Source organism: Ovis aries, chromosome 16 (assembly GCF_016772045.2).
Source record: "Ovis aries strain OAR_USU_Benz2616 breed Rambouillet chromosome 16, ARS-UI_Ramb_v3.0, whole genome shotgun sequence".
NCBI lineage: Eukaryota > Metazoa > Chordata > Mammalia > Artiodactyla > Bovidae > Ovis > Ovis aries.
In genome coordinates, this window is record NC_056069.1 from 5,027,095 (window position 1) to 5,051,876 (window position 24,782).

Consider the following 24,782-nt stretch of genomic DNA (forward strand, 5'->3'; position numbering starts at 1 on the left):
TAAACGTGAGCCATTCTGGTAGGTGTGTGACAGTATTTACTGTGGTTTTAATTTGTATTTCCCTAATGACTAATGATGTTATATGCTTATTTGCCATCTGAATATCTTCTTCGGTGAAGTGTTTATTCAAATATTTTGCCGATTTTTTAATTAGGTTGTTTGTTTTCTTATTGTTGAGTTGTAAAAGTTAAGTATTTGTTGGGTATAATCTTACATTCAGTCAAAAGCTCCTTAGTTAATACACAGTCACGGACATCAGCTTCTTATATCTCCTTCCAGAAATGTTCTAATATATCATTCACAAATTCAGGTTTAATATTCAGCGTGGTCTGCCAGCATCCATGCTAACTGGATGGTACCCTCAGTTCAGTCGCTCAGTCGTGTCCGACTCTTTCTGACCCCATGGATTGCAGCATGCCAGGCTCCTCTGTCCTCCACTGTCTCCTGGAGTTTGCTCAAGTTCATGTCCATTAAGTAGGTGATCCTATCTAACTGTCTCATCTTCTGCCACCCTCTTCTCCTTTTGCTTTAATCTTTCCGAGCATCAGGGTCTTTTCCAATGAGTTGACTGTTCACATCAGGTGGTCAAAGTATTGGAACTTCAGCCTCAGCAACAGTCCTTCCGATGAATATTCAGGATTGATTTCCTTTAGGATTGACTAGTTTGATCTCCTTGCAGTCCAAGGAACTCTCAAGAGTCTTCTCCAGGACCACAATTTTATCTGCTCTATCAATTGCTAAATATTTTAAATATTGTCCCTGTACTCAAGTATATGTGTGTGTCTGTGTGTGTACATATGTACACGTGTGTATGTGAAATTATACAAGTGGGAGAATCCTATGCACAGTTCTGCACCTGTATCAGTATCTCTTAGTTTTCATAGAGCTGCCACATTCTTTGAAATGGCTCTGTGGCACACCACTGTGGGGAAAGGCTGTAAATGATTTACTCTGTTCTCGGTTAATGGACTTTGAGATTTTACTTGGTACATAATTTTTTGTGATTGCATCGTGCTCCGTGACACATTTAATCCGTCCCATAGTTCAAAGGGTAGCTCAGTTATTAACTTTCCCCCTGCAATAGAACTTGGTTAATATTTTTATTAACATACATCCTTTTTAAAAAGCATTTTTATTAGCATACATCCTTTCTTCCTGGGTAGGTTACGTAATCAGGCTGTTCGCTAGCACTGGTGCTTGTGGGCACTCATCAACCAGCAAATGCCTCGGGGCTCAGTCAGGCACTTCATGCATTGTACTAATAATATGGACCTGCAGCCTGATGTGTGGAAAGAGGAGGTGAAGTTATACTCAAAAGCTCATATGGCAGGTCTTGGCTTTGACAGTTGTTTTTTGTTTTTTTATATAGCTTTATTTAGATTTAATTTACATATTGTACAATTTATCACTTAAAGTGAACAATCCAATGGTTTTAGCATCAATATATTCACAGGTATGTGCAGACATCACCACAATTTTAGAACATTTCATCACCTCAATGAGAAACTCAGTGCCTGTTGGCAATTACGCCTCCATTCCCCAATCCCCCCCCCACCCCTAAACAGCCACTAATCTACGTCTATCTCTGTAGGTTTCCCTCTTCTGGACGCTTCCGTGTTTGGAGCCATATGCAGTGTGGCCTTCGGGGCCTGACCTCCTCCGCAGAGCATAATGGTTCTGGTCCGTCTATGTTGTCATAGTCTGTTTTCAGTCTCATTCCTTCCGTGGCTGAATAATCTTCCAGTGTATAGACTGACCACAGTCTACATATTTTGTTGATGTTTCTTTAAAAAAATATAAATTTTTTGACCATATTGCATGGCATGTGGGATCTTAGTTCCCCAACCAGAAAACAAACTCATGCCCCCTGCACTGGACACATGGAATCTTAGCCACTGGACTGCCACGAAAGTCTTGTTTATCTTTTTGTCTGTTGATGGACATTAGGGTTGTCTCCACTTTTTGGCTATCATGAGTATGTTAGGAGCATTCATGAAAGAGTTTTTTTCCCTTCTCATTTTAAAAATGTATTGAACAAACATTGGTTATCATGGGTCTTCTTTTAATATACATATCTCAAGATGAAAAAAAATTCTTTTGTAACAGTTTTTGTATGGACACATGTTTTCACTTTTCTTGGAAATGTACCTGAAATTGCTGAGTCATGGGATAACCCTAGATTTAACTCTTTAAAAGGACTGCCAGACTGCTTTCCAGACAGTTTTTACATTCCCCGGCTCTAGGGTTTCTGATGCTGAACAAGTTCCTCGGCTTCTCTGAGGCCCCATGTCGTTCAGCCAGGAGAGACTAAAAACCCAGGCTCTGAGGGAGGATAAACTGAAAAAAATAAATAAATAAGAGGGCACTTTGCAAATTAGAAGTGAATCTAGGGGACAATTGTTTTGCTTTTAAAAAAGTTTTGCTCAGTCGCTAGTGTCTGTGTGTGATTGGTTCTGTGATTTGGGGGACTTGCTCTCGTGCGAAAGCAATTAACGAGCAAGACACACTGAGATGTCATTATCTTCTCTAACCCACTACTGATCAAGCCAGAAGGCCAGCACTGTCTAAAACTCAAGGCCCCTTCCCCTAGCCCTCTGCTCACAGGGACCCCTGAGGGGACAGGTGCAGGTGATCAGTGCCCTTTGGTGATGAAGGTCGCTCTGAAGGTCGGGGAGCCTGTGGCCGTGTGGAGCCACGTGGTCTTAGAGCGCACGGAGGACAGTCGGACCATCTGGCTGAACGTGCCTCTCGGCTCCTTTCGGCATTTCCAAATGACGAGTGGCTCTATAGTGTGGAAGGCTCTCCTACAAGCCCCAGCGAGTGGCACATACCCTTGGTCACGTGCCTCACACTGTGCCTACTCTCTGGCCATACCAGCTGGTGTTTAATTGGGCACTTCCCCAGGAGAGCCTAGAAGACCCCCAACCTCCCCTTCTGGGAGGAAGGCAGAGGAGCCCAGAGAGGAACCAGGTGCCGGAGTCAGACTCCTTCCCAGCGGCGCTCAGACAGCCCTGCTTCTTGGAATGTGCTTGTCTACCCCGTTTGGAAAGCTGCCTGTGGGAGAGCCTGTCAGAGACCCTGGGAATTTCTAAAGGTTAGACTGGAATGAGTTCAGGGCACCAGTCAGAGATGGTCTCTCTGTGCCCAGGCAGTTAATGGGAGTCAAGAGATACAAACAACAATATAGGATGGAAAAATGCTCTCCCTCAACTGGAAATCCATGATCCACAACTGAAATGAGACACATATGATGTCTTGCCCAGCAGAGTGGCAGCCGTGAAGACCTGTGATGACCGGGCCTGGCATCGGGTGGGGAACTGGGGACGAGCACTGCTCATCACCCCAGTCCTGAACTCCTATCCTGAACTGTGGACTTCAGAAGGCACCAGGATGCACCATCCTTGATCTGAAGGAGAACCATCCTAATATCCAGTCCATCCAGAAATCCCAACCGATTTCCCCAAACATCACGGCAAATATACACTCTTAGACTCCTGTCCTCACAACTTACCAGATATTTTGGGATAGTTAGACATTTCAGCGTAATATTCAGCATTTAAACAACTGTTTCACGCATGCAGTGAGTGTGTTTGTGTTCAACGTGAAATAATGCCATACAGTATCCAGTACAAATGATGCGTCCTGATTGGTTTTTCTTTGTCACTTACGACTTCTCTTCTAGGTTTCTTAGGCGATATTGTTTCTTCCAAAGCTGTTCTGCCTTTTAAGGAGTCGTTCCCACACAGTTGGATGGGGTGTTGAATATGCTGATGAGCGTGAACTGTGACCCCGCAGCATTACAACACGCCTGCCAGGCTCTCCATCCTCTCCCTGGGTCCCTGTGCAGCTTTGATGGTCGCCCTGGTACTGTGTGCAGGTTCATCACAGTCAGTTTCGACCTAACTAGTAAGCTTGGGGCGAGCATTTTTGCACACCGCCATAGGGAGTCTGCAGACAGTGACAGCGGCCACCCTCCTCTAGGCGGGGATTAACTGATTCAGCCTCTGAGAAAGGCAGTCTCAGCCCCAGGTCCCTGCTCCTGCCGCCTCCTGACTCTGCGTCTCTGGAAAGGCTTTGTGTTTCAGCCTCTTCACAGCAGGATTCATGCCCACTCGCTGCTCTGGGATTTAAGAGGACAGAGGGAACTCAGTCTGACGTATTTAGTAGGAAAGATACCATGATGCATGAGACAAAAAACTGGAAACCTCAAAGTCGTGCTCAAAGGGGACTTGCTTTCGGCCGACCCTTTCCTGCCTTTTCCCACTGACCTGATCTGACTTGGGCCGCCTGATTGCAATAACTTTCCGAATGGTTCCCTCCCCCAGGCTCTGAGGGACTGGCTTATTTAAGGTCAGGAAACAGAGCACATTCCAAGAATGTGAAGGAAAAGGGAGAGAAAGGATGGACCAGTGGGTTGGGTGAGGTCGTGGAGGAGGTGAGAGGAGAGGGGGCACCTTGGAAAGGGGGTTCAGATTCAGCCCTAAGAGTACGAATGCGTGGGGAAATCTGCTGTGTCTGGTTTCCCTTTCATGAGGGGACCAGGTCTCCTGCTGAGAGTAGAGGGTCTGAAGTGGGGGCAGGGATGCTGAGAAGACAGATAAGACAGGAACTCACAGGGTGGTGGGAAGGATGACCGCTAGTGTTGAAAGATCTCAGAGGTGCTTGGGAGCTTTGATTCAGGAAAACACGGTGTAATCCCTCTTGAAGATATTTGCAAATTTCCTGACAAGCCTCCCGTCATAAGATGGAGTCTAAGTCCTCTCCCCTTGAATATCGGCTAACGTTCGTGACTTTTGCTTCTATGGCTGCAGTGGGAGTGTTACTGTGTGACATCTGAGACAAGGTCATCAGGCAATGTCGCATCCTTCTGGCTCTCTCTTGGGACACTCCCCCTTGGAACACAGCCACCATGCTGTAAAGAAGCCCAGCCCACACGAGGAGCCTACTTGCTGGTGTTCCAGCCCATGAGGTCCCAGCAACAGCCAGCCTTAAATGCCAGGCGTGTGAGTGGGGAAACTTTCAAAATGATTCCAGCATCAGCCACCATCTGATGTCAAATGTACGTGAGAAACTGAGACATCTCTAGCTGAGCCTGGACAAGCCCCAGAACCACAAGAGGAAATAACAACGGATGAATGAATGTTGTTAGTTTTTGCCACTACTTTGGCACATTTGTTACACAGCAATAGGTAACTGCTGCCTGCTGCCAAGGTGGTCTCCGAGCATGAGTTCCTTTTGTTGATTTTGTGCTCACTGAATGAGATCATTGATTTTTTTTTTTTTCTGATGATAAAAGTGATACAGGCTTATTGGGAAAACACTGACAAATTCTACAGAAGGAAAAAAAAATTATTGGGAAACCTCTTACCCAGAGATAGTCGCTGGCACATAAAAGGCACTCAGTGGTATTTGCTGAGTAAGTGAATGAACCTGGTGGTCTCGCCCACCTCCATTCTTTTGGGGGCATTTAGGTGGTTTTCAGGTTTCTCGAGCGGTAGGGTCTGGACTTCTAAAGTTCTCGTGCTGAGCAAGGTGGGATGGGGCAAGCCATTCTAAGGCCTGCTCCTCCACGTGTGTCTTTCCCAGGTAGCAGAGCGTTTCACGGCTCCTCAGCTCCCTCCCACCTGGGGCGCCGACTCACCGCAGGTCAGAAAAGAGATCTCAGACATCTTCTTTCTGGAAAATGGATTTACGCAGGAAGGTGAGCTTTCAAGGCTAATATTTACATCCATCTTTCAGCCCTGCTGCTCGTGTTACTCCACACCACGCTGACTTCAAACATTTCAATCCAGCAAGCTATAGGCGTCACCCTCAGCTCTTCTCAGGAACAAAAGTGGTTGTGTAATCCCAAGGCCTGTGTGGAATGTGGCAGCAGCTGAAACCAAATTATTAACCATTTTCCAAACCAAAATCCTGGAAAGTGATAGCAGAGTTGCTTGTGAGTGGACAACGATAGTGATCCAGAATTTTCTCCATCCTCTGACCCAAATACATCCAGTCCCTCCTGATTTGCAAGTCTTCACTGACATGGTTAATGTTTTTCCTTATGTACTTTAACATACTCAAAATTGTTTCCTTCCCTAGTCTTTTTGCTGTGATGTAAAACAGGTGTGAGCAGAGTCAAGGTGGGGGAGGGGGGCTCCCTGGCTATCCAGAGGTCCTTCCCCCCTTTCTTTAGGGGTGGGGGAGTGGGTCTAGCTGAGCACAGAGGAGGATGTTTGGTTGCGTAGGAGAAGGTCTGGGAGACTCCCACACTCCTTCCCCTTGGGCAGGGGAGGAGCTCCTCCTCCCTTTGACCTCAGGGTTGAAAGGCAAATGCCCTGTGGTGGTATCCTGTGTGTCTGCCTGCCCTGCATCCAGTCCCCTTCATCTGGGATTTTCCTCTGTGGAACCACTCCTGCCCACTATCAGTCTTGGTCAGGGTGGTACTCACCTAACCCCCTATGCCAGAGTTGGATAATTGGGGTTATAGTGATTGGCTCACATAACCAAAGCCAGGCCACCAAGCATCAGTCCTGGGATGTTTGCTGGAATTCTCTAGATAGAAGCATTCCCTTCATCTGGGATCAACAAACTTGAAGGAGGGGATTCTGAAGCTATAGGGTGACTGTCTTTGGGGGCCATCTATTCAAGAGGAGAGCTGAAAGACAGACGGATAGCATCCTGTTGGTATCATTTGAGTCCCTGGATCCAGATAATCCTGAAACCAGGTGTATCTCTGGTTTCCCTAGGTAGGTCAGCCAAAAATTAGCCTCTTTTACTTTGGGTTTCTGTTACTTGCACCCCAAGTGTCCTTAATGATATAGCCTCTGGGTATTGGAAGTGGATGAAATTAAGAGGATGGAATTGGCAGGCCACCCTGGAGAAGGAAATGGTACCTTGTCCTGGAAAATTCATGGACAGAGGCGCCTGGTGGGCTGCAGTCCACGGGGTCACAGAGAGCAGGACACCGCTGAGCACCCACAGATGCACACACACTGGCAGGCCAGTGCCCTCCCCAGCACGGCTTTCAGGGAAGAGCAGAGTGGCCCTAGAGCAAAAATTCTCCCTGCAAACGCCCCAGGTCCCATCGCAGCCCCTCGATGGCCTTTGCAGCTTACTTTCCCCTTTCTCACCAGTTGTTCCATTGACCATGAAGTGGTCTAACCCAGAGCTGGGATTAGCATTACCCCAAAGCCTGCGATTTGGCTCTTCTTGAAATTCAGCCCAATCCTCAGCTTCATCACAGGGCTCTGGCCCAAGACCAGACCTCCCCTGACAGAAGGTTGCAGAAGGTAGGTGAGGGATGCCTGCTTAAATAGGACAGTGACAGAGGATGCAGAAGCTGGGTGTCAAAACCTTTATCAACCCCAGGGCTGCCAGCTTGGGTTGCAACCTTATCCCCACCTGAAAGCCTCCCTCACCCTCCCTGGCCTCTAGTGCCAAAGCCAGAAACTCAACCTGTTTCCTATGTCCTTTTTTTTCAGCCATGTAGCATGTGGAACCGTATCTCCCAGACCAGTGATCAAAGCCCATAAAGCGGAAGCATGGAGTCTTAACCACTGGCCCACCAGGGAAGCCCCTTTCTCATGTCTTCAGCTCTTCTCCCTGGTCGGTCACAGAGGCCCCCACTTCTACATGCAGCCCCACCCCGGCTCAGGCCTCCCCATCTCCTGCCTGAATCACTCCAGCGGCTTCTGACTGATCCCAATCAATCTTTCCTCATTAAATCAGTGCTAGACATCAGCCCCTCTTTCAGAAGCTCATGCCATACCCTCCTTGAATCGGGCCGTGCTCCTACTGCCTGCGGCAGGGGTCATAACACAAGCATCTTTAGGCCAAGCAGGGACCCCGGCTCAGGAATGTCACATGTTCAGGTTTTCCTAGAAAAGCAAGATAGTTGGATTTTTTGAAACTCTTGACTCTTAAATGTTAGCCACTGATTAAGAAGAAAACAAACAAGCAAAAGATAAACAAACCCAAAAGATAAACAAAAACACCCTGCATGGATCCTGGAAATTGACGCCGTAGTCTGGGTCACATGCTGCTCGCTAGGGGTGTCACCTTAGCGATCCAGACAGGGGAGGCTTGTGAAAGGATCAACATGCATTTGGCTAGAGATTTACTGCATCCTTCCTTGGAAAAGGAAAAGATAAAATCGTAAAAAGAAACGGCTGGTTCAAATTCCAAATTCTTACCTTATGGATGTAAAATGTCCAGATTCCTGCAAGATCACCGTGGTTTTCAGCCATGCTCAGTGTTTTCGGTTGTCATACATTGTTGTGCTTGCCGACAGGAAGAAAGGCCAGATTCACAGCAGGGTGTTCGTTTAGAAGAAAGCAACACTGATGATCCACACAACTTCCCGAACTTGTATTCCATCACAGAAAGCCTTAGCACTTCAGTAATTCTTGTTACTCTACCAAGATAACATAATTATGTATTTAATTAATTTTGTAGTTAATTTAGCTATATTTAAATGTTAAGGCATACAATAGCTCTCTCCTATTTTGATATCAGATTTTCAAAAAAAGTTTTGATTACGGGCAAAACAAAACCCTGCTCAGGCCAAACAAAACACATCTCTGCACCAGACTGACACACAGTCCATCATTTTGCAACTTCTGTGCTCTCAGAATAGAGTCCAAATGTCCTGGGGCATCCTCCCTGGGAGGAGACATCTGAGCTGAGCTCTTAGAGTAAATAGCAGTCACCCAGGTGGGCATGGGGTGCTCCACGCAGAGAGAAGAGCTGTTACCATTCCAGGAGGTGCTTCTTAACTTTTGTATCCTGAATTTCATCTGATTCCAAGATGCACATGGCTTTACTGTGAGCATCTCTGAACTCAAGATGTCTTACAGTCACGTGTTGTGGTTTAAATAGAAGCACATTTTCTTTCTTTGTGGTACATAAAACAGTGGTAGTCTTACAAACTAGAGCATCTTAGGTTTGATGAGATGTGGCAAGTTATTTTTTTTTAAATAAAGCAAGGTCCTCTTATATATTCTGTTCTGTTGCTTCTGCAAATGTGAATGAAATACAGCAAAAGAGATGGTTGCAAACGACCATGGCTTTCGTCTTGTTGGTTCTTTTTCTCCGGCTGACACTCTTCCTGAGCCACAGGAGGCCCTGGGCTGTGAGTCAACATAGGGAGCCCGGATGAGTGCGTGGGCCTGATGGTGGCCCCTGGTGGCCAGGCCTCGGTGGGACTTCCTGGTCTGAGCTGGATGCTGGGTGCAGCCAAGGAGGTGCTGTCTCCTGGGATGCTGGACTGCAGTCAGCGGCAGAGGGCCTGCTGCATGAGATGAGAAGGGCCTTGAGTCTGGAGGCGCTATGTTCTGGGTGCTCAGGTACAGTGGGAATGGCCGCAATGGGGCCCACAGAGGTGGGAGGGAAGGGTGGAGGCGGGCGTCTGGACAGGCCCAGCCCAGGCTGCTGGTGCGAGTCTGCGTCTCTACACAGAAACTGCTACCACTGCGGCGAATGTGTCCCCTTTGGGGGCACTGCTACTACTAAGCCTATGGGGGGTCCATTAGGACAGTTCAGGCTTGATAGAATGAAAAATAAAACCACACCAACCACTGGTTTCAGTGTCACCGGAAGTGGAATGGCGATACAATGGCTGTCTCTTCTCTACTTTTTAAATTGGTTATGAGACTAACACACTTATCTCTGACAAAAAGAGCATATAAATATTCTTCCATATGCAGATTCTGTATGGAAGGAGCCCCATCTACAAAATCAGTGTGAAAACAAGATGATTTCTCTTTAGAAAAATGACTAACTAGCTGGTGTTTTAAATCATAAATTCTGAAGTCTCTGCAGATCATGACATCTTAGCAGGCTTGTTCCAGATAATAGAGAAGCTTAAAACTGAACATTTTCTTGGGTACTTATCTCATAGGAAATGAAAACATACACCCATAAAGAAACCTGTAGACGAATGTTCAAATCATCTTTAGTAGCCCAAACTGGAAACAACTCAAATGTCCTTCAATGGGTGAATGGCTAAATAAAATCAGGCTCATCCTTACACTAGAATATTACTCAGCAGTAAAAGAAATTAAACTGTTCATAGATGCAACCCTCTGGATGGATCTCAGGAGAATGATGTTTAGTGAAGAAAGCCAATCTCAAAGGTTGCCTACTCTGCGAGTCCACTTATATAACATTCTCAGAATGACAAAGCTAGTGAGATGGAGAACAGATTAGAGGTTGCCAGGGTACGAGGTATGCGTACCTGTGATTGTGAAGGGAGGCATGAGGAAGGTCCTATGTGGGCATGCATCTGGTCTGGGTCTTGATTTCAGTGGTGGTGACACCAGTCTATTCCTGGGATAAAATTACATAGACGCACACACAAAAATGAACACACATGAAAAAAATTGACAAGAACAGAATAATAGTTGACAGTATTATACCCAGGTCGGTCTCCTTTTGACAGTGGCCACTGCTGTATAAGCAGTGGTCACCACTAGGGGAAGCTGGGCGAAGGGTCCACAGAACCCTGATCTGTTTGTACTATTGCTGTGACTTCCTGTGAGTCTGTAATGATTTCCAAACAAAAAGTTTAAAAAGCCTTTAACTATTCGGAGTTATTGAAGATGAATATAAAGAAAGAAAGAAGGCTTCACCCTGGCTGCTGGGGTTCATTTCACTCATGCTTCATCACACAGTGCCGTTCAAGGGCAGGAGTTCAAGTGCAGAGTGCATTTAGCTTGTACACTTGTGAATTTGATCTGTCTAATCCCCTTAGAGTTCATTCTTGTCCAGGAGCCCGAGGACCTTCACACAAAATGCCAAGGAATGCAGGCAATTCAGGGTGGCAGGTAGCATGAGCGGACGCCCTTAAAATGTCTACATGGTATCAAAATCAAGTTTTGCATCTTTCTTTTTCAGGGTCCGACTTAGAAATTCACTGGAGACCAAGACTCCGTTCACAGCCAGGCAGTGGGGCGGGGGGCTCAGAACAATTGAAAAATGGCCAACATTTCCTGAGACCCTGCTCTGTGCTCCTTTCCCAAATAAGGTCACATTCACAGGTTTAGAGATTTGAGGTGGATGTATCTTTGAGGGGCCACCATTCAGGGAGACTCAGCTAGCAAGAAGCTGGACTAGGACGTGAACTTATGCTGGTCTGATCATTTAGAGTCTGGGGGCGGGGGATTTGGCCTGGCCACCCGGCAACCTCCAGTGCTGAGCCCAGCAGGACCATGTAAACAGTGGGCTCTCAGTCACTCTGTGTTGAATGATGGAAAGAACAAATGAGTGAATGGAGTCAGGAAGGAAAGAGCTCCCACTTCCAAAGAGCAAGGGCTTTCCCTTCTAGTTTCACTGTCCACCAGGAAAAGGCTGGGCTGAAGCTTGCCAGCTGAAATGGGAAGTGGCTCTGTCCCTGGACTCTCAGTCCCCTTCGATCCCACGGTCATCACTTTGTTCAGGACCAGAGGTCACTGGCAGGGAGGTGTATTCCTCCTAGTGCTCTTCTCACCTCCTGGCAGGGCCATGGGTCCTTTCAACAGTCTGGCCCTTCCAGGTGTGGCCCCGTTTCCTTCTCTCTGGTTGTGGTGCCCACTCAGGGGAGCCATTCAGCGCTCCACTGCCAGCTTCAAAGGCAGCCCTTTCAAGAGCGCAGACAGAGCTCAGCTGTCTGTGCCTGCGAATAGTTATGAGTTTGGGCGGGAACTCTAGAGAATCGCAAGCAGCTCTGATTCCTGTGTTTAGGGCCACTCAATCCCCCCGTCCCCCACGCCTTTGAAGCCCCAGCTGGGGATCTGTGTCGCTTCAAGTGGAGCAGAGTTCAAGGAGGGAAGACAGGTGGCTGAGTCGTTAGTGGGGAACGAGGGGCATCACCTCTAGGCTGAGGATCCAGAGCTCCAGGTGGGTTTCTGTGTCCCCTTGGGGACTCAGGGCCTCTGGAGGGATAATCTCAGGAGCTGTGGCCTCAGTGAGATCTTTGGGGGGTCATGGGTCCTCGGGCCCATGCTGGCCAGGGGGTGGCACACTCGTGTGAAAGCATTTGGCCAGTTCAGGCAGAGTCCAGAGGCCTAGAGGAGGCGGGTGGAACGCAGTCCGGGACAGGCTGTGTGGACTTTGATTTTTATGCCAAGGGATTTGGACCTCATCCTGTGCTTGAGGGGAGGGCCAGGAGCTGTCAGCCAAGTGAAGTGTCCCTTCATCTGAGGGGAGTCTGGTTTCCTACCTGTTGTTCAATTGCTAAGATGTGTTCAACTCTTAGCGACCCTGTGGACTACAGCACACCAGGCTTCCCTGTCCTTCATTGTCTCCTGGAGTTTGCTCAAATTCCTGTCCATTGAGTCAGTGATGCCATTCAACCATCTCATCCTCTGTTACCCGCTTCTCCTCTTGCTCTCAATCTTTCCCAGCATCAGGGTCTTTTCCAATGAGTCGGCCAGAGTATTGGAGCTTCAGCATCATCATTCCTTTCAATGAATATTCAGGGTGGATTTCCTTTAGGATTTATTGGTTTGATCTCCTTGCTGTCCAAGGGACTCTCAAGAGTCTTCTCCAGGATCACAGTTTGAAAGCATCAGTTGTTTGGTGCTCAGCCTTCTTTGTGGTCCCACTGTCACATCCATACATGACTTCTGGAAAAACCATAGCTTGGACTAGATGGACCTTTGTTGGCAAAGTGATGTCTCTGCTTTTTAACACTCTGTCTAGGTTTGTCCTAGGTTTTCTTGTCACTGACTGTATGGTTTTGAAACATAGTGGCAAATTGTCTGACACATATCCTCTGCGGGAGGGGTCTGTGTCTATGTCCACAGGCTCCTTGTCCTTATTCTTCAATCTCCAAGGGCTTGAGACTATTTTGACTGATGGAATACACTAGAGGTGATTCTATATGACTTCCAAGGTTAGGTAATGAAAGACCATACCACTTCTGCCTTGTTCTCTGGATCCATTGCCCTTGAAGAAGCAGCTGCCAGGTGAGAAGTTCAACGACACTGAGGCTACCATGCTGTGCGGAAGCCCAGGCCGCATGGAGAAACTAACGTAGATGCTTGGATTGTCAATTCCAAATGAGCCCAGCCCTCGAGTCATCCCAGCCCGGGCACCAGGCAGGGGAGTGTAGGAGGCTGCAGAGGATTCCAGCCTCAGCCATTCCAGTCTCCCAGCTGGGGCCCCCAACCTCACAGAGCAAAGATAAGTCACCCACACTGTGTCTTGTCTGAATTCTTGACCCATGGAAGAGTTAAATGGTGGTTGTTTGATGCCACTAAGCACAGGTTGGCTATCTTCCACAGCAATAGATACCTGGAATGTTATCAATAGTCTGAGGAAGTCAGGGATCTTAACCTCGGTTGCTCTTCTTGGGCAAGGCATGCGGTCAACATGTGAGAACAGGTCTGGGGAGGAAGTGGCACGGGGCCAACACACGGGGCCTTGCAAGCGGAATGCTGACACGACGGCCCTGAGTGAGCCCTGTGTGTCATGTGGGTTAAGCTGGTGACTCCCTGGTAAACGTGAATGGAGAGCTTTGGGGATGCCCCCAAACTCCATCCAGTGTCGTCTGGAGCAATCTCAGGGAGGCCTAACTATTGGATGAGACTGGAGGTTCTGAAGTAGAAGCCTCATCTGCTGTGTTGGGCCCATCCAGAGAACAACCTGGTGATGACCACAGCCCAGAGGATGGGAGGGGCTGCCCCAGAAGTCCCATCTCACAGTCCCCCTCCCAGCTCTGTCCGCTGGGGAGGATGGCTTCACACCTCCTCTGGCTCTGGTTCCAGTCTCACCCGTAGATGCCTTTCCATGATGGTGCCCTGGACCTGGCGCCTCTGCCCCAGGCCCTTCACCAGCTTACCCCTCGGCCGGGCCCCAGGCCCCAGCTGTGTCCCTAGGTCTAGCACAGTGTCTGCACAGAGCAACTGCTCACTGAGGACTTGGTGCATGAGTAGGTGGCGTAACAGAACAGAGAACTAAATTCTTGGAGCTCTGGAGGCTGGAAGTCTGAAATCAAGGGCTCGCAGGACCATCTCCCTCTGGCGGCTCTAGGGGAGGAGCCTTCCTTGCCCCCCAGCCGCTGGTGGCTGCCGGTGGTCTTTGGCACTCCTTGCCTCACGGCTGCCTCGCTCCAGTCTTGTCTATGTCGTCTCTTGGCTGTTCTTTGCCTGCTTCTTTCTATCATCTTCCCTGGTGCACATCTGTCTCTGTGTCCAATTTCCTCTTCTTGTAAGGACACCATAGAGCCCACCCTAATGACCCCATGTTAACTAATTATATCAGGAACAACCCTATTTCCAAATAAGGTCACATGCTGAGACACTCAACATATCTTTATAGGGACACAGTTGAGCCCATTATAGCGTGGGCAACATTTGAATTAAGGATATGATCCCAGGATGTTGATAAGACTTCTGAGCCAGAATGGCCATCATTAAGAAGTCTACAAATAACAAGTGCTGGAGAGAGTATGGAGAAAAGGGAATCCTCCTACACTGTTGGTGGAAATGTCAGTTGGCACAACCACTATGGAAAACAGTATGGAGGTTCCTCAGAAAATTAAAAATAGAGTTGTTATATGATCCAGCAATCCCACTCCTGGGCATGAATCTGAACAAAACTCTAATTCAAAAAGATACACGTATTCTATGTTCATAGCAACACTATTCACAGTAGCCAAGACATGGAAACAACCGAAATGTTCAACAGATGAGTGGATAAAGAAGATGTGGTGCATATAAGGATGAAAAACTACTCAGCCATAAGAGAGAACAAAACGATGCCATGCACAGCAACACAGATGCAGCCGTACATTGTCACGCTAAACGAGACAGAGAGACAAACACCACGCACTGTCACTTATCTGTGGAATCTAGAGTACGGCACAGATGAGCTCGTCTGTGAAACAGAAAGACTCACAGACAGAGAGAACAAGCTCTTGGTTGCCAAGGGGAAGGCAGGGTGGGAGGGATGGCTGGGAGTTTGGGGTAAGTACATGCAAACTATTACATATAGAATGGATGAACACTATATTACACAGTGCGTGGCTCTGTTGTGTCCGACTCTTTGGGACCCTATATCTGTAGCTCACAAGGCTCCTCTGCCCATAGGATTCTCCAGGCAAGAATACTGGAGTGGGTTGACATTTCCTCCTCCAAGGGATCTTTCCAATCCATCTTGGGATAGACCGTAATGGAAAAGAATTTTTAAAAGAATGTATATATGTGTTAACTGAGTCCTTTGGTTGCACAACAGAAATTAACACAACATTGTAAATCAACTATACTTCAATAAAGAAATAATTTTTTAAAGTTCTGAACCAGCAGGATGTGGAGATTTGGGTGAGCACCTATGATATTCCCCTGGGGGGGCCTCTTGGGGACCCAGTGCAGCAGCATTGAGCTTACCACACCATCCAAAGGCAATCTTTTATTATCTTTCTGCTGGCTCTTCATAAGACAGCACTCATTACCGCATGATGATTTTATTCACTATGAGCTGCAGGAAGGGGCGTGTCCTCATATATAGCTTATGAGCGCTTATATCCCCAGCCCCCAGCACAAGGTCTCAATAAACATTGATTGAGTGCATGAATGAATGATGACCTGTTGGCAGGGTAAAAGGTTTCCAAAAGCTCCTCTGAACCACTGTCGAGAGGCAGAGACCAGTCAAGGGGACCAGGGAGGTGCCCGCAGTCACAGGCTGTCACACAGAAAGCGTCCAAAATTGATTTGAGGAGGTTTCAACCTGAAAGCAAATTGCTGCCTGAGCCTTCAGCGGAGATAAGGGGTCTGTGTCCCGTGATAACGAGCCCCTGGGAGCCGGGGAGGCGCTGGGCAGGGATCAGCACACACTCGGTCCCCTGGGTAGACCAGTGAGGGGTAAATATAGAGCAGCATGAAAGCAGCGCCTGCTGAGCCCGCCTTTCTGACGGTGTGATGGTCAGATATGGCCGAGGGAGGGTTGCTAGCTCGCCCCTCTCCAGGCCAATCGTGCCCACTCTGAATGAGGCCACGGTGACCTGGGGCAGTGACAGCAGAGAGGGCGCGTGCCCTTGTCAATCTCTCTCGCAAGAAACATTCAGACCAGCTGGTTCCTGGCCAGTGAGCACACACAGCAAACACTGTAATATTTCTCTTCAAACTACATTCTACAAACCCACTTCAGGGATTGCCAAATCCTTTCACAAACACCGTTCAAAGAGTGCTCTCATGTCCCAACATCCACTCACAGCGGCTCCATGAGGCAGTACAGCATTAACACCACAATGCCTAAGGACCCAAGGTGCAATGGGGTCACGTGTATTAGCCAAGGTCACGCAGCTGAGAAGCAGCACTCAGGGCTGTCTGGGGCTAAAGTCTGCGCTCTAACCATGACACCCCCACCTCCAATTCCACCAGCCTGAGGTTGTCTGTGGGGAATCTCGGCTTTGGGATCTCAAATGGAAACTGCCCTAGGCCTAGCTTCCTGCCTGAACTGAGACTCATGGAAAATGGGAAAGGGAAGTAACATTTGTTGAGTTACTATCAGTGTGCTAATATTACTATTAACTTCATTTTACTGTGAAGAAAATCAAGACTCAGTGAGGTGGAGTAACCCCCCAAGATCTCATGGTGGCAGAGCTGGGGTAATAATATAAGGCAGTGGGTGCTAAAACCAGTGCTTGGTCCATTACCCCACAGCCCCTTCCATGGAAGGCCTCCCTACCCTCCCTGCTCAAATGCCCTGTGCTCTCCCAGCCAAGTCCTTGTCTGTCCCACAGGGACTCCATTTCTAAGGACTGGTCAGTGACAGGCTCTGCTCGCCTATGGTGTAGGATGTGGCTGGTCCTCCTACCCTGGTCAAGACCAGCTAGAGACGGACTCCAGCTGACCACAGCCCCCAGGAACCTCTCCTATAGAGTCAGGGTGAAGCTGCTTGAGATGACCAATGAGGATTAACAAGGCCACGGAGTGAGGTCACCACCCCTATCATAACCACGACCACCACCACCACCACCACCGACACGACCATCACCACCACAACCACCATCACCACCACGACCACCATCACCACCACCACAACCACCACCACCACCACCACGACCACCACCACCATCACCACCACCATCATCACCACCATCACCACCATCACCATCATCAACACCACGACCATCACCACCACCACCACCATCACCACCACCACCACCACCGCCACCATCACCACCACACCACCACAACCACCATCACCACCACTACCACGACCATCACCACCATCACCACCACCACCACGACCACCATCACCACCACCATCATCACCACCATCACCATCATCACCATCATCAACACCATGACCATTACCACCACCAACACCACATCCCCACCACCGTCACCACCACCAGCACCACCAGCACCACCATCACCACCATCACCACCACCGCCACCATCACCACCATCACCATCATCAACACCACGACCATCACCACCACCACCACCACCACCACCACCACCACCACCACCACCACCACCACCGTCACCACCACCACCACCACCACCATCACCCCCACCACCACCACCACCACCACCACCACCACTGTCACCACCACCACCACCATCACCACCATCACCACCACCACTGTCACCACCACCACCACCGTCACCACCATCACCACCACCGTCACCACCATCACCACCACCACTGTCACCACCACCACCACTGTCACCATCACCACCACCATCACCACCAGCACCACCATCACCACCACCAACACCAACACCAACACCACACCACCACAACCACCATCATCACCACTACCACGACCATCACCAACACCAACACCATCACCAACACCATCACCACCACCATCACCACCACCACCACCATCATCACCACCATCACCACCACCACCGTCACCACCACCACTGTCACCACCATCACCACCACCACTCAACCGGTTACCAAAACCACCATTCCTATAAGAATGAACAAACAGCAGAATTACCTAAAATATGGAAAGAATTTAGCAGATCAAAAGAAAGTGTCTACCTAGAGGAATTAAAGGTAAAGTCACCTGGGAGTTCTCTGTTGGTCCAATGGTTAGAACATGGTGCTTTCACTGCTGTGGACCATGTTCGATCCCTGGTCAAGACTGAACAAGATCATCCCACAAGCTACACAATGCAGCCAAAAAAAACCCCAAAAGCAATCAGTTCAGTTCAGTCGCTCAGTTATGTTCAACTCTTTGCAACCCCATGGACTACAGCACGCCAGGCCCCTCTGTCCATCACCAGCTCCCAGAGTTCGCTCAGACTTGTGTCCATTGAGTCGGTGATGCCATCCAACCATCTCATCCTCTGTCGTCCCCTTCTCCTCTCACCTTCAATCTTTCCCAGCATCAGAGTCTTTTCTAGTGAGTCAATTCTTCACATCAGGTGGCCAAAGTAATGGAGTTTCAGCTTCAGCATCGGTCCTTCCAATGCATATTCAGGACTGATTTCCTTTAGGATGGACTGGTTGGATCTCCTTGCAGTCCAAGGGACTCTCAAGAGTCTTCTCCAACACCACAGTTCAAAAGCATCAATTCTTTGGCGCTCAGCTTTTTTTATAGTCCAAAAGGAATAATTTCCCTTAAAATGTAACTACTAAAAAGTCAGAAAGATGTTCAAAGAAGGCAATGGCAACCCACTCCAGTACTCCTGCCTGGAAAATCCCATGGACGGAGGAGCCTGGTAGGCTGCAGTCCATGGGGTTGCAAAGAGTTGGACACAACTGAGTGACTTCACTTTCACTTTTCACTTTCATGCATTGGAGAAGGAAATGGTAACCCACTCCAGTGTTCTTGCCTGGAGAATCCCAAGGATGGCAGAGCGTGATGGGCTGCCATCTATGGGGTCGCACAGAGTTGGATGTGACTGAAATGACTTAGCAGCAGCAGCAGAAAGATGTATGTAACATCTTTATATACATATAGGGATGTATGTAACAAGTTCTCATTTATCTTCTCAGTAAGATCTGAAAGGACACAGCCTTTGGAAAACAAGGTTGAACAGTAATGAAAAGAAGATAATCTGAGAATCAGAAAAATATTCTAGGGGGTGAAAATCATGACGATCAGAAATTTAAAATGTCATGGAGGAAGCGACAGGAATTTGAATACTACAAAATACCAAATTTGTGAATTAAAGAGGAATTCTCCCAAAACATGGAGAAAAAGACTGAAGCAAGGACATGAAGGGGAGGGTAGGAAACATGGTGAAAAGCCCCACAGATACATCGTGCCCCCAGCTTATATGCACTAGAAAGAGAAACAAGCATAAAAGAAAAATCGGAAGAGAACAAGAATCAAAGAGGTAACAGAAGGCCATTTCTCACCTGAAAAATGCTTCACTCATCAAAGGTAAAAAATCTTTAAAAATTAGAGCAAATCAATCAGTGTCTCGACATATTCTGCTGAAGTTTTTAAATGTAAAGTTTCCTTCCCATTAGCCATTGAAAAAATTGGTTCTCAGACGGATGGAAAACTAAGGTTAAGGTCAATCTGCTTCCTTAGAGTAGAAGACAGTGGTGGTGGCGGTACTGTGTCAGTCAGCTGTTGCTGCGTAACAACTCTCCTCCCAACCCCAAGAATGGTTGCAAACAATAAACATGTGTTATTGCTCTTGAGATTACTGGTCAACTGGCCAGTTTTCTGCTCGTGGCAGGGCCTACTCATGTCGACTGAGTGTTGTCAGCTCTGCGATCATGGCTGGCCTCACTATGTGTTTGGGGCCCCCTGGCTGTGGGATGGTTTGGGATAACCTGAGCTGGATAACTGGGCTCTCTTCATATAGTCTCTCACCCTCCAGCTGGCTACCTCTGGCTCACTCTAATAACAGTGACAGGGGTCCAACAGAGCAAGCAGAAGCAGTCAAGATCTCCTGAGGACAACACCAAAACTGGCACACCACTTTTATGAGATCCTACTGGAGTGAGCAAGCTGCAAGGGCTAAAGAAATAGACTCTACTTCTTGATGAGAGAGGCAGCAAAGCCACATTGTAAAGGACATGGATTCAGGGAGAGATGGATCAGTTCACTTCAGTCGCTCAGTCATGTCCAACTTTTTGCGACCCCATGGACTGCAGCACGCCAGGCCTCCCTGTCCATCAACAATACCCAGAGTTTACTCAAACTCATGCCCATTGAGTCAGTGATGCCATCCAACCATTTCATCCTCTGTCGTCCCCTGCTTCTCCTGCCCTCAATCTTTCCCAGCATCAGAGTCTTTTCAAATGAGTCAGCTCTTCACATCAGGTGGCCAAAGTAATGGAGTTTTAGCTTCAGCATCAGTCCTTCCAATGAATATTCAGGACTGACTTCCTTTAGGATGGACTGGTTGGATCTTCTTGCTGTCCAAGGGACTCTCAAGAGTCTTCTCCAACACCACAGTTCAAAAGCATCAATTCTTTGTCGCTCAGCTTTCTTTATAGTCTCACATCTATACATGACTACTGGAAAAACCAGAGCCTTGACTAGATGGACCATTGTTGGCAAAGTAACGTCTCTGCTTTTAAAAGGCTGTCTAGGTTGGTCATAACTTTCCTTCCAAGGAGCAAGTGTCTTTTAATTTCATGGCTGCAGTCACCATCTGCAGTGATTTTGGAGCCCCCAAAATAAAGTCTGCCACTGTTTCCACTGTTTCCCCATCTATTTGCCATGAAGTGATGGGACCGGATGCCATAATCTTTGTTTTCTGAATGTTGAGCTTTAAGCCAACTTTTTCACTCTCCTCTTTCACTTTCATCAAGAGGCTTTTAGTTCTTCTTCACTTTCTGCCATAAGGGTGGTGTCATCTGCATATCTGAGGTTATTGATATTTCTCCTGGCAATCTTGATTCCAGCTTGTGCTTCCTCCAGCCCAGTGTTACCCATGATGTACTCTGCATGTAAGTTAAATAAGCAGGGTGACAATATACAGCCTTGACATACTCCTTTTCCTATTTGGAACCAGTCTGTTGTTCCATGTCCAGTTCTAACTGTTGCTTCCTGACCTGCATATAGGTTTCTCAAGAGGCAGGTCAGGTGGTCTGTATTCCCATCTCTTTTAGAATTTTCCACAGTTTATTGTGATCCACACAGTCAAAGGCTTTGGCATAGTCAATCAAACAGAAATAGATGTTCTTCTGGAACTCTTTTGCTTTCTCTATGATCCAGCAGATGTTGGCAATTTGATCTCTGGTTCCTCTGCCTTTTCTAAAACCAACTTGAACATCTGGAATTTCACAATTCACATATTGCTGAAGCCTAGCTTGGAGAATTTTGAGCATTACTTTGCTAGCGTGTGAGGATGAGTGCAATTGTGTGGTAGTTTGAGCATTCTTTGGCATTGCCTTTCTTTGAGATTGGAATGAAAACTGACCTTTTCCAGTCCTGTGGCCACTGCTGAGTTTTCCACATTTGCTGGCATATTGAATGCAGCACTTTCATAGCATTATCTTTTAGGATTTGAAATAGCTCCACTGGAATTCCATTAACTCCACTAGCTTTGTTCATAGTGATGTTTCCTAAGGCCCACTTGATTTTGCATGCCAGGATGTCTGGCTCTAGGTGAGTGATCACACCATCATGATTATCTGGGTTCTGAAGATCTTTTTTGTACAGTTCTGTGTATTCTTGCCACCTCTTCTTAATATCTTCTTCTTCTGTTAGGTCCATACCATTTCTGTCCTTTATTGTGCCCATCTTTGCATGAAGTGTTCCCTTGGTATCTCTACTTTTCTTGAAGAGATCTCTAGTCTTTCCCATTCTATTGTTTTCCTCTATTTCTTTGCACTGATCACTGAGGAAGGTTTTCTCATCTTTCCTTACTATTCTCTGGAACTCTGCATTCAAATGGGTGTATCTTTCCTTTTCTCCTTTGCTTTTTGCTTCTCTTCTTTTCACAGCTATTTGTAAGGCCTCCTCAGACAACCATTTTGCTTTTTTGCATTTCTTTTTCTTGGGGATGGTCCTGATCCCTGTCTCCTGTACAATGTCATGAACCTCCATTCATTTGGCACTCTGTCTATCAGATCTAGTCCCTTAAATCTATTTCTCACTTCCACTGTATAATCAATAGGGATTTGATTTAGGTCATACCTGAATGGTCTAGTGGTTTTCCCTACTTTCTTCAATTTCAGTCTGAATTTGGCAATAAGGAGTTCATGATCTGAGCCACAGTCAGCTCCTGGTCTTGTTTTTGCTGACTGTATAGAGCTTCTCCTTCTTTGGCTGCAAGGAATATAATCAACCTGATTTTGGTGTTGACCGTCTGGTGATGTCCATGTATAGTCTTCTCTTGTGTTGTTGGAAGAGATTGTTTGCTATGACCAGTTTTTTCTCTTGGCAAAACTCTATTAGCCTTTGCCTTGCTTCATTCTGTACTCCAAGGCCAAATTTCCCTGTTACTCCAGGTGTTTCTTGACTTCCTCCTTTTGCATTCCAATACCCTATAATGAGGAGAAGGAAATGGCAACCCACTCTGGTGTTCTTTCTTGGAGAATCCCATGGACAGAGGACCCTGGCGGGCTACAATCCATGGGGTCGCAAGATTCAGACACGCCTGAGCAACTGAACCACCACCCCTCTAATGGAAAGGGCATCTTTTGGGGTGCTAATTCTAGAAGGTCTTGTAGGTCTTCATAGAACTGTTCAACTTCAGCTTCTTTGGCATTACTGGTCAGGGCATAGACTTGGATTACCATGATATTGAATGGTTTGCCTTGGAAACGAACAGAGATCATTCTGTCATTTTGAGATTGCATCCAAGTACTGCATTTTGGACTCTTTTGTTGACAATGATGGCTATTCCATTTCTTCTAACAGATTCTTGCCCACAATAGTAGATATAGCGGTCATCTGAGTTAAATTCACCCATTCCAGTCCATCTTAGTTTGCTGATTCCTAAAATGTCGACGTTCACTCTTGCCATCTCCTGTTTGACCACTTCCAATTTGCCTTGATTCATGGATCTAACATTCCAGGTTCCTCTGTAATACTGCTCTTTACAGCAACGGACCTTGCCTTCATCACCAGTCACACCCACAGCTGGGCGTTGTTTTTCTTTGGCTCCGTCTCTTCATTCTTTCTGGAGTTATTTCCCCACTGAGTAGCATATTGGGCACCTACCGACCTGGGGAGTTCATCCTTCAGTGTCCTATCTTTCTGCCTTTTGATACTGCTCATGGGACTCTCAAGGCAAGAATACTGAAGTGGTTTGCCGTTCCCTTCTCCAGTGGACCACATTTTGTCAGAACTCTCCACCATGACCCGTCTGTCTTGGGTGGCCCTACAGGGCATGGCTCATAGTTTCATTGAGTTAGACAAGGCTGTGGTCCATGTGATCAGATTGGTTAGTTTTCCGTGATTGTCTGTTAGTTTTCAGTCTGTCTGCCCTCTGATGGAGAAGGATAAGAGGCTTATGGAGGGAAGGATAACTGGTGCTGATTTGCAATCAGCCTGCTACAGATATTTAGAATGTAAATCCAGAGAGCTCTATAACCCACTCTATCTTTACCAATGGAGCTGAGGAGGGGGACAAGGTCAAGAGTGATTCTGTGATTCAGTTACTTAGCTGACCATCTTTTCTGTTTCACTGTGGTAAGATACACCATAAAATTTACTGTTTAATCATTTTTTGAAAGTGTGTAGCTCAGTGGCCCCAAGTACATCCACATTGTTACGCTACCATCAGCACCATCTTTCTCCAGAAGTTTTCCATCCTCTCCAACTAAAATGCTATATCCATCAAATGCTAACTCCCGACTTTCTACTCCCCCAGCTGCTGGAAACCACGATTCGACTTTCTGTCTCCATTAATTTGACTACTCTAGGGGGCTCATATGAATGGAATCGCACAGTATTTGTCCTTCTGTGGCTGGCTCATTTAAGCAGAAAGTCTTCATCTTGTAGTATATGTCAGAATTTCCTCCCATTCTGAGGCTGAATAATACTTCATTGTGTATATATTCCACGTTTCACTTACTCACTTATCTAACACTGGACACGTAGGTTGTGCCTACATTTTGGCCATCGTGAATAACACTGCTATGAACACTGGTGCACAAATATCTTTTTGATTCCTATTTCCTCTTCTTTCCAATATGTATGCAGATGTGAAATTGCTGAATCGTATGATTATTCTATGTTTCATTTTTTGAGAGGCTGCCATACTGTTTTCCACAAAGACTGCATCGTTTTACACCCCAACCAGCTGTGCACAAGGGTTTCAGCTACTCTGCATCCTCAGCAACCTCCACCCCCTTCTGTTTTTTTGATGGTAGCCATCCTAATGGATATGTGGTTTTGATTTGCATTTCACTAATGATTAATGATGGCTCAGTAGTAAAGAATCTTACTGCTAAGGCAGGAGACGCAGGAAACACAGGTTCGATCCCTAGGTTGGGAAGATGCCCCAGAGTAGGAAATGGCAACCTGCTCTAGTATTCTTGCTTGAAAATTTTCATGTACAGAGGAGCTTGGAGGGCTGCAATCCATGGGATCACAAAGAATTGTACATGACTGAGCCACTGAACACACACGCACACTATGATTAATGATATTGACTATCTTTTCATGTGCTTATTGGCTTATTTGTATATCTTCATTGGAGAAATGTCTGTTTAAGTTCCTTTGCCCATTTTTATATCCAGTTTTTTTAATATATATTTTTGAAAAGTTAGTTTATTTATTTTTGGCTGTACCAAGTCTTTGCTGTGCACAGGCCTGCTCCAGCTGTGGAGCAAGCGGCGGCTCCTCTTGTTGCGGAGCACAGGCTCTAGGCACACATGTGTCAGTAGTTGTGGCCCACGGGCCCCGGACCAGGGGTTGAACCCGTGTCCCCTGC

The 24,782-nt window shown here is 47.1% G+C and overlaps 1 pseudogene; it reads left to right on the forward strand.

The window, feature by feature from the left end:
- The first annotated feature begins 7,470 nt into the window (after positions 1 to 7,470).
- On the forward strand, positions 7,471 to 8,429 carry LOC121816769 (small ribosomal subunit protein eS27-like; annotated as a pseudogene).
- Positions 8,430 to 24,782: the final 16,353 nt, after the last annotated feature.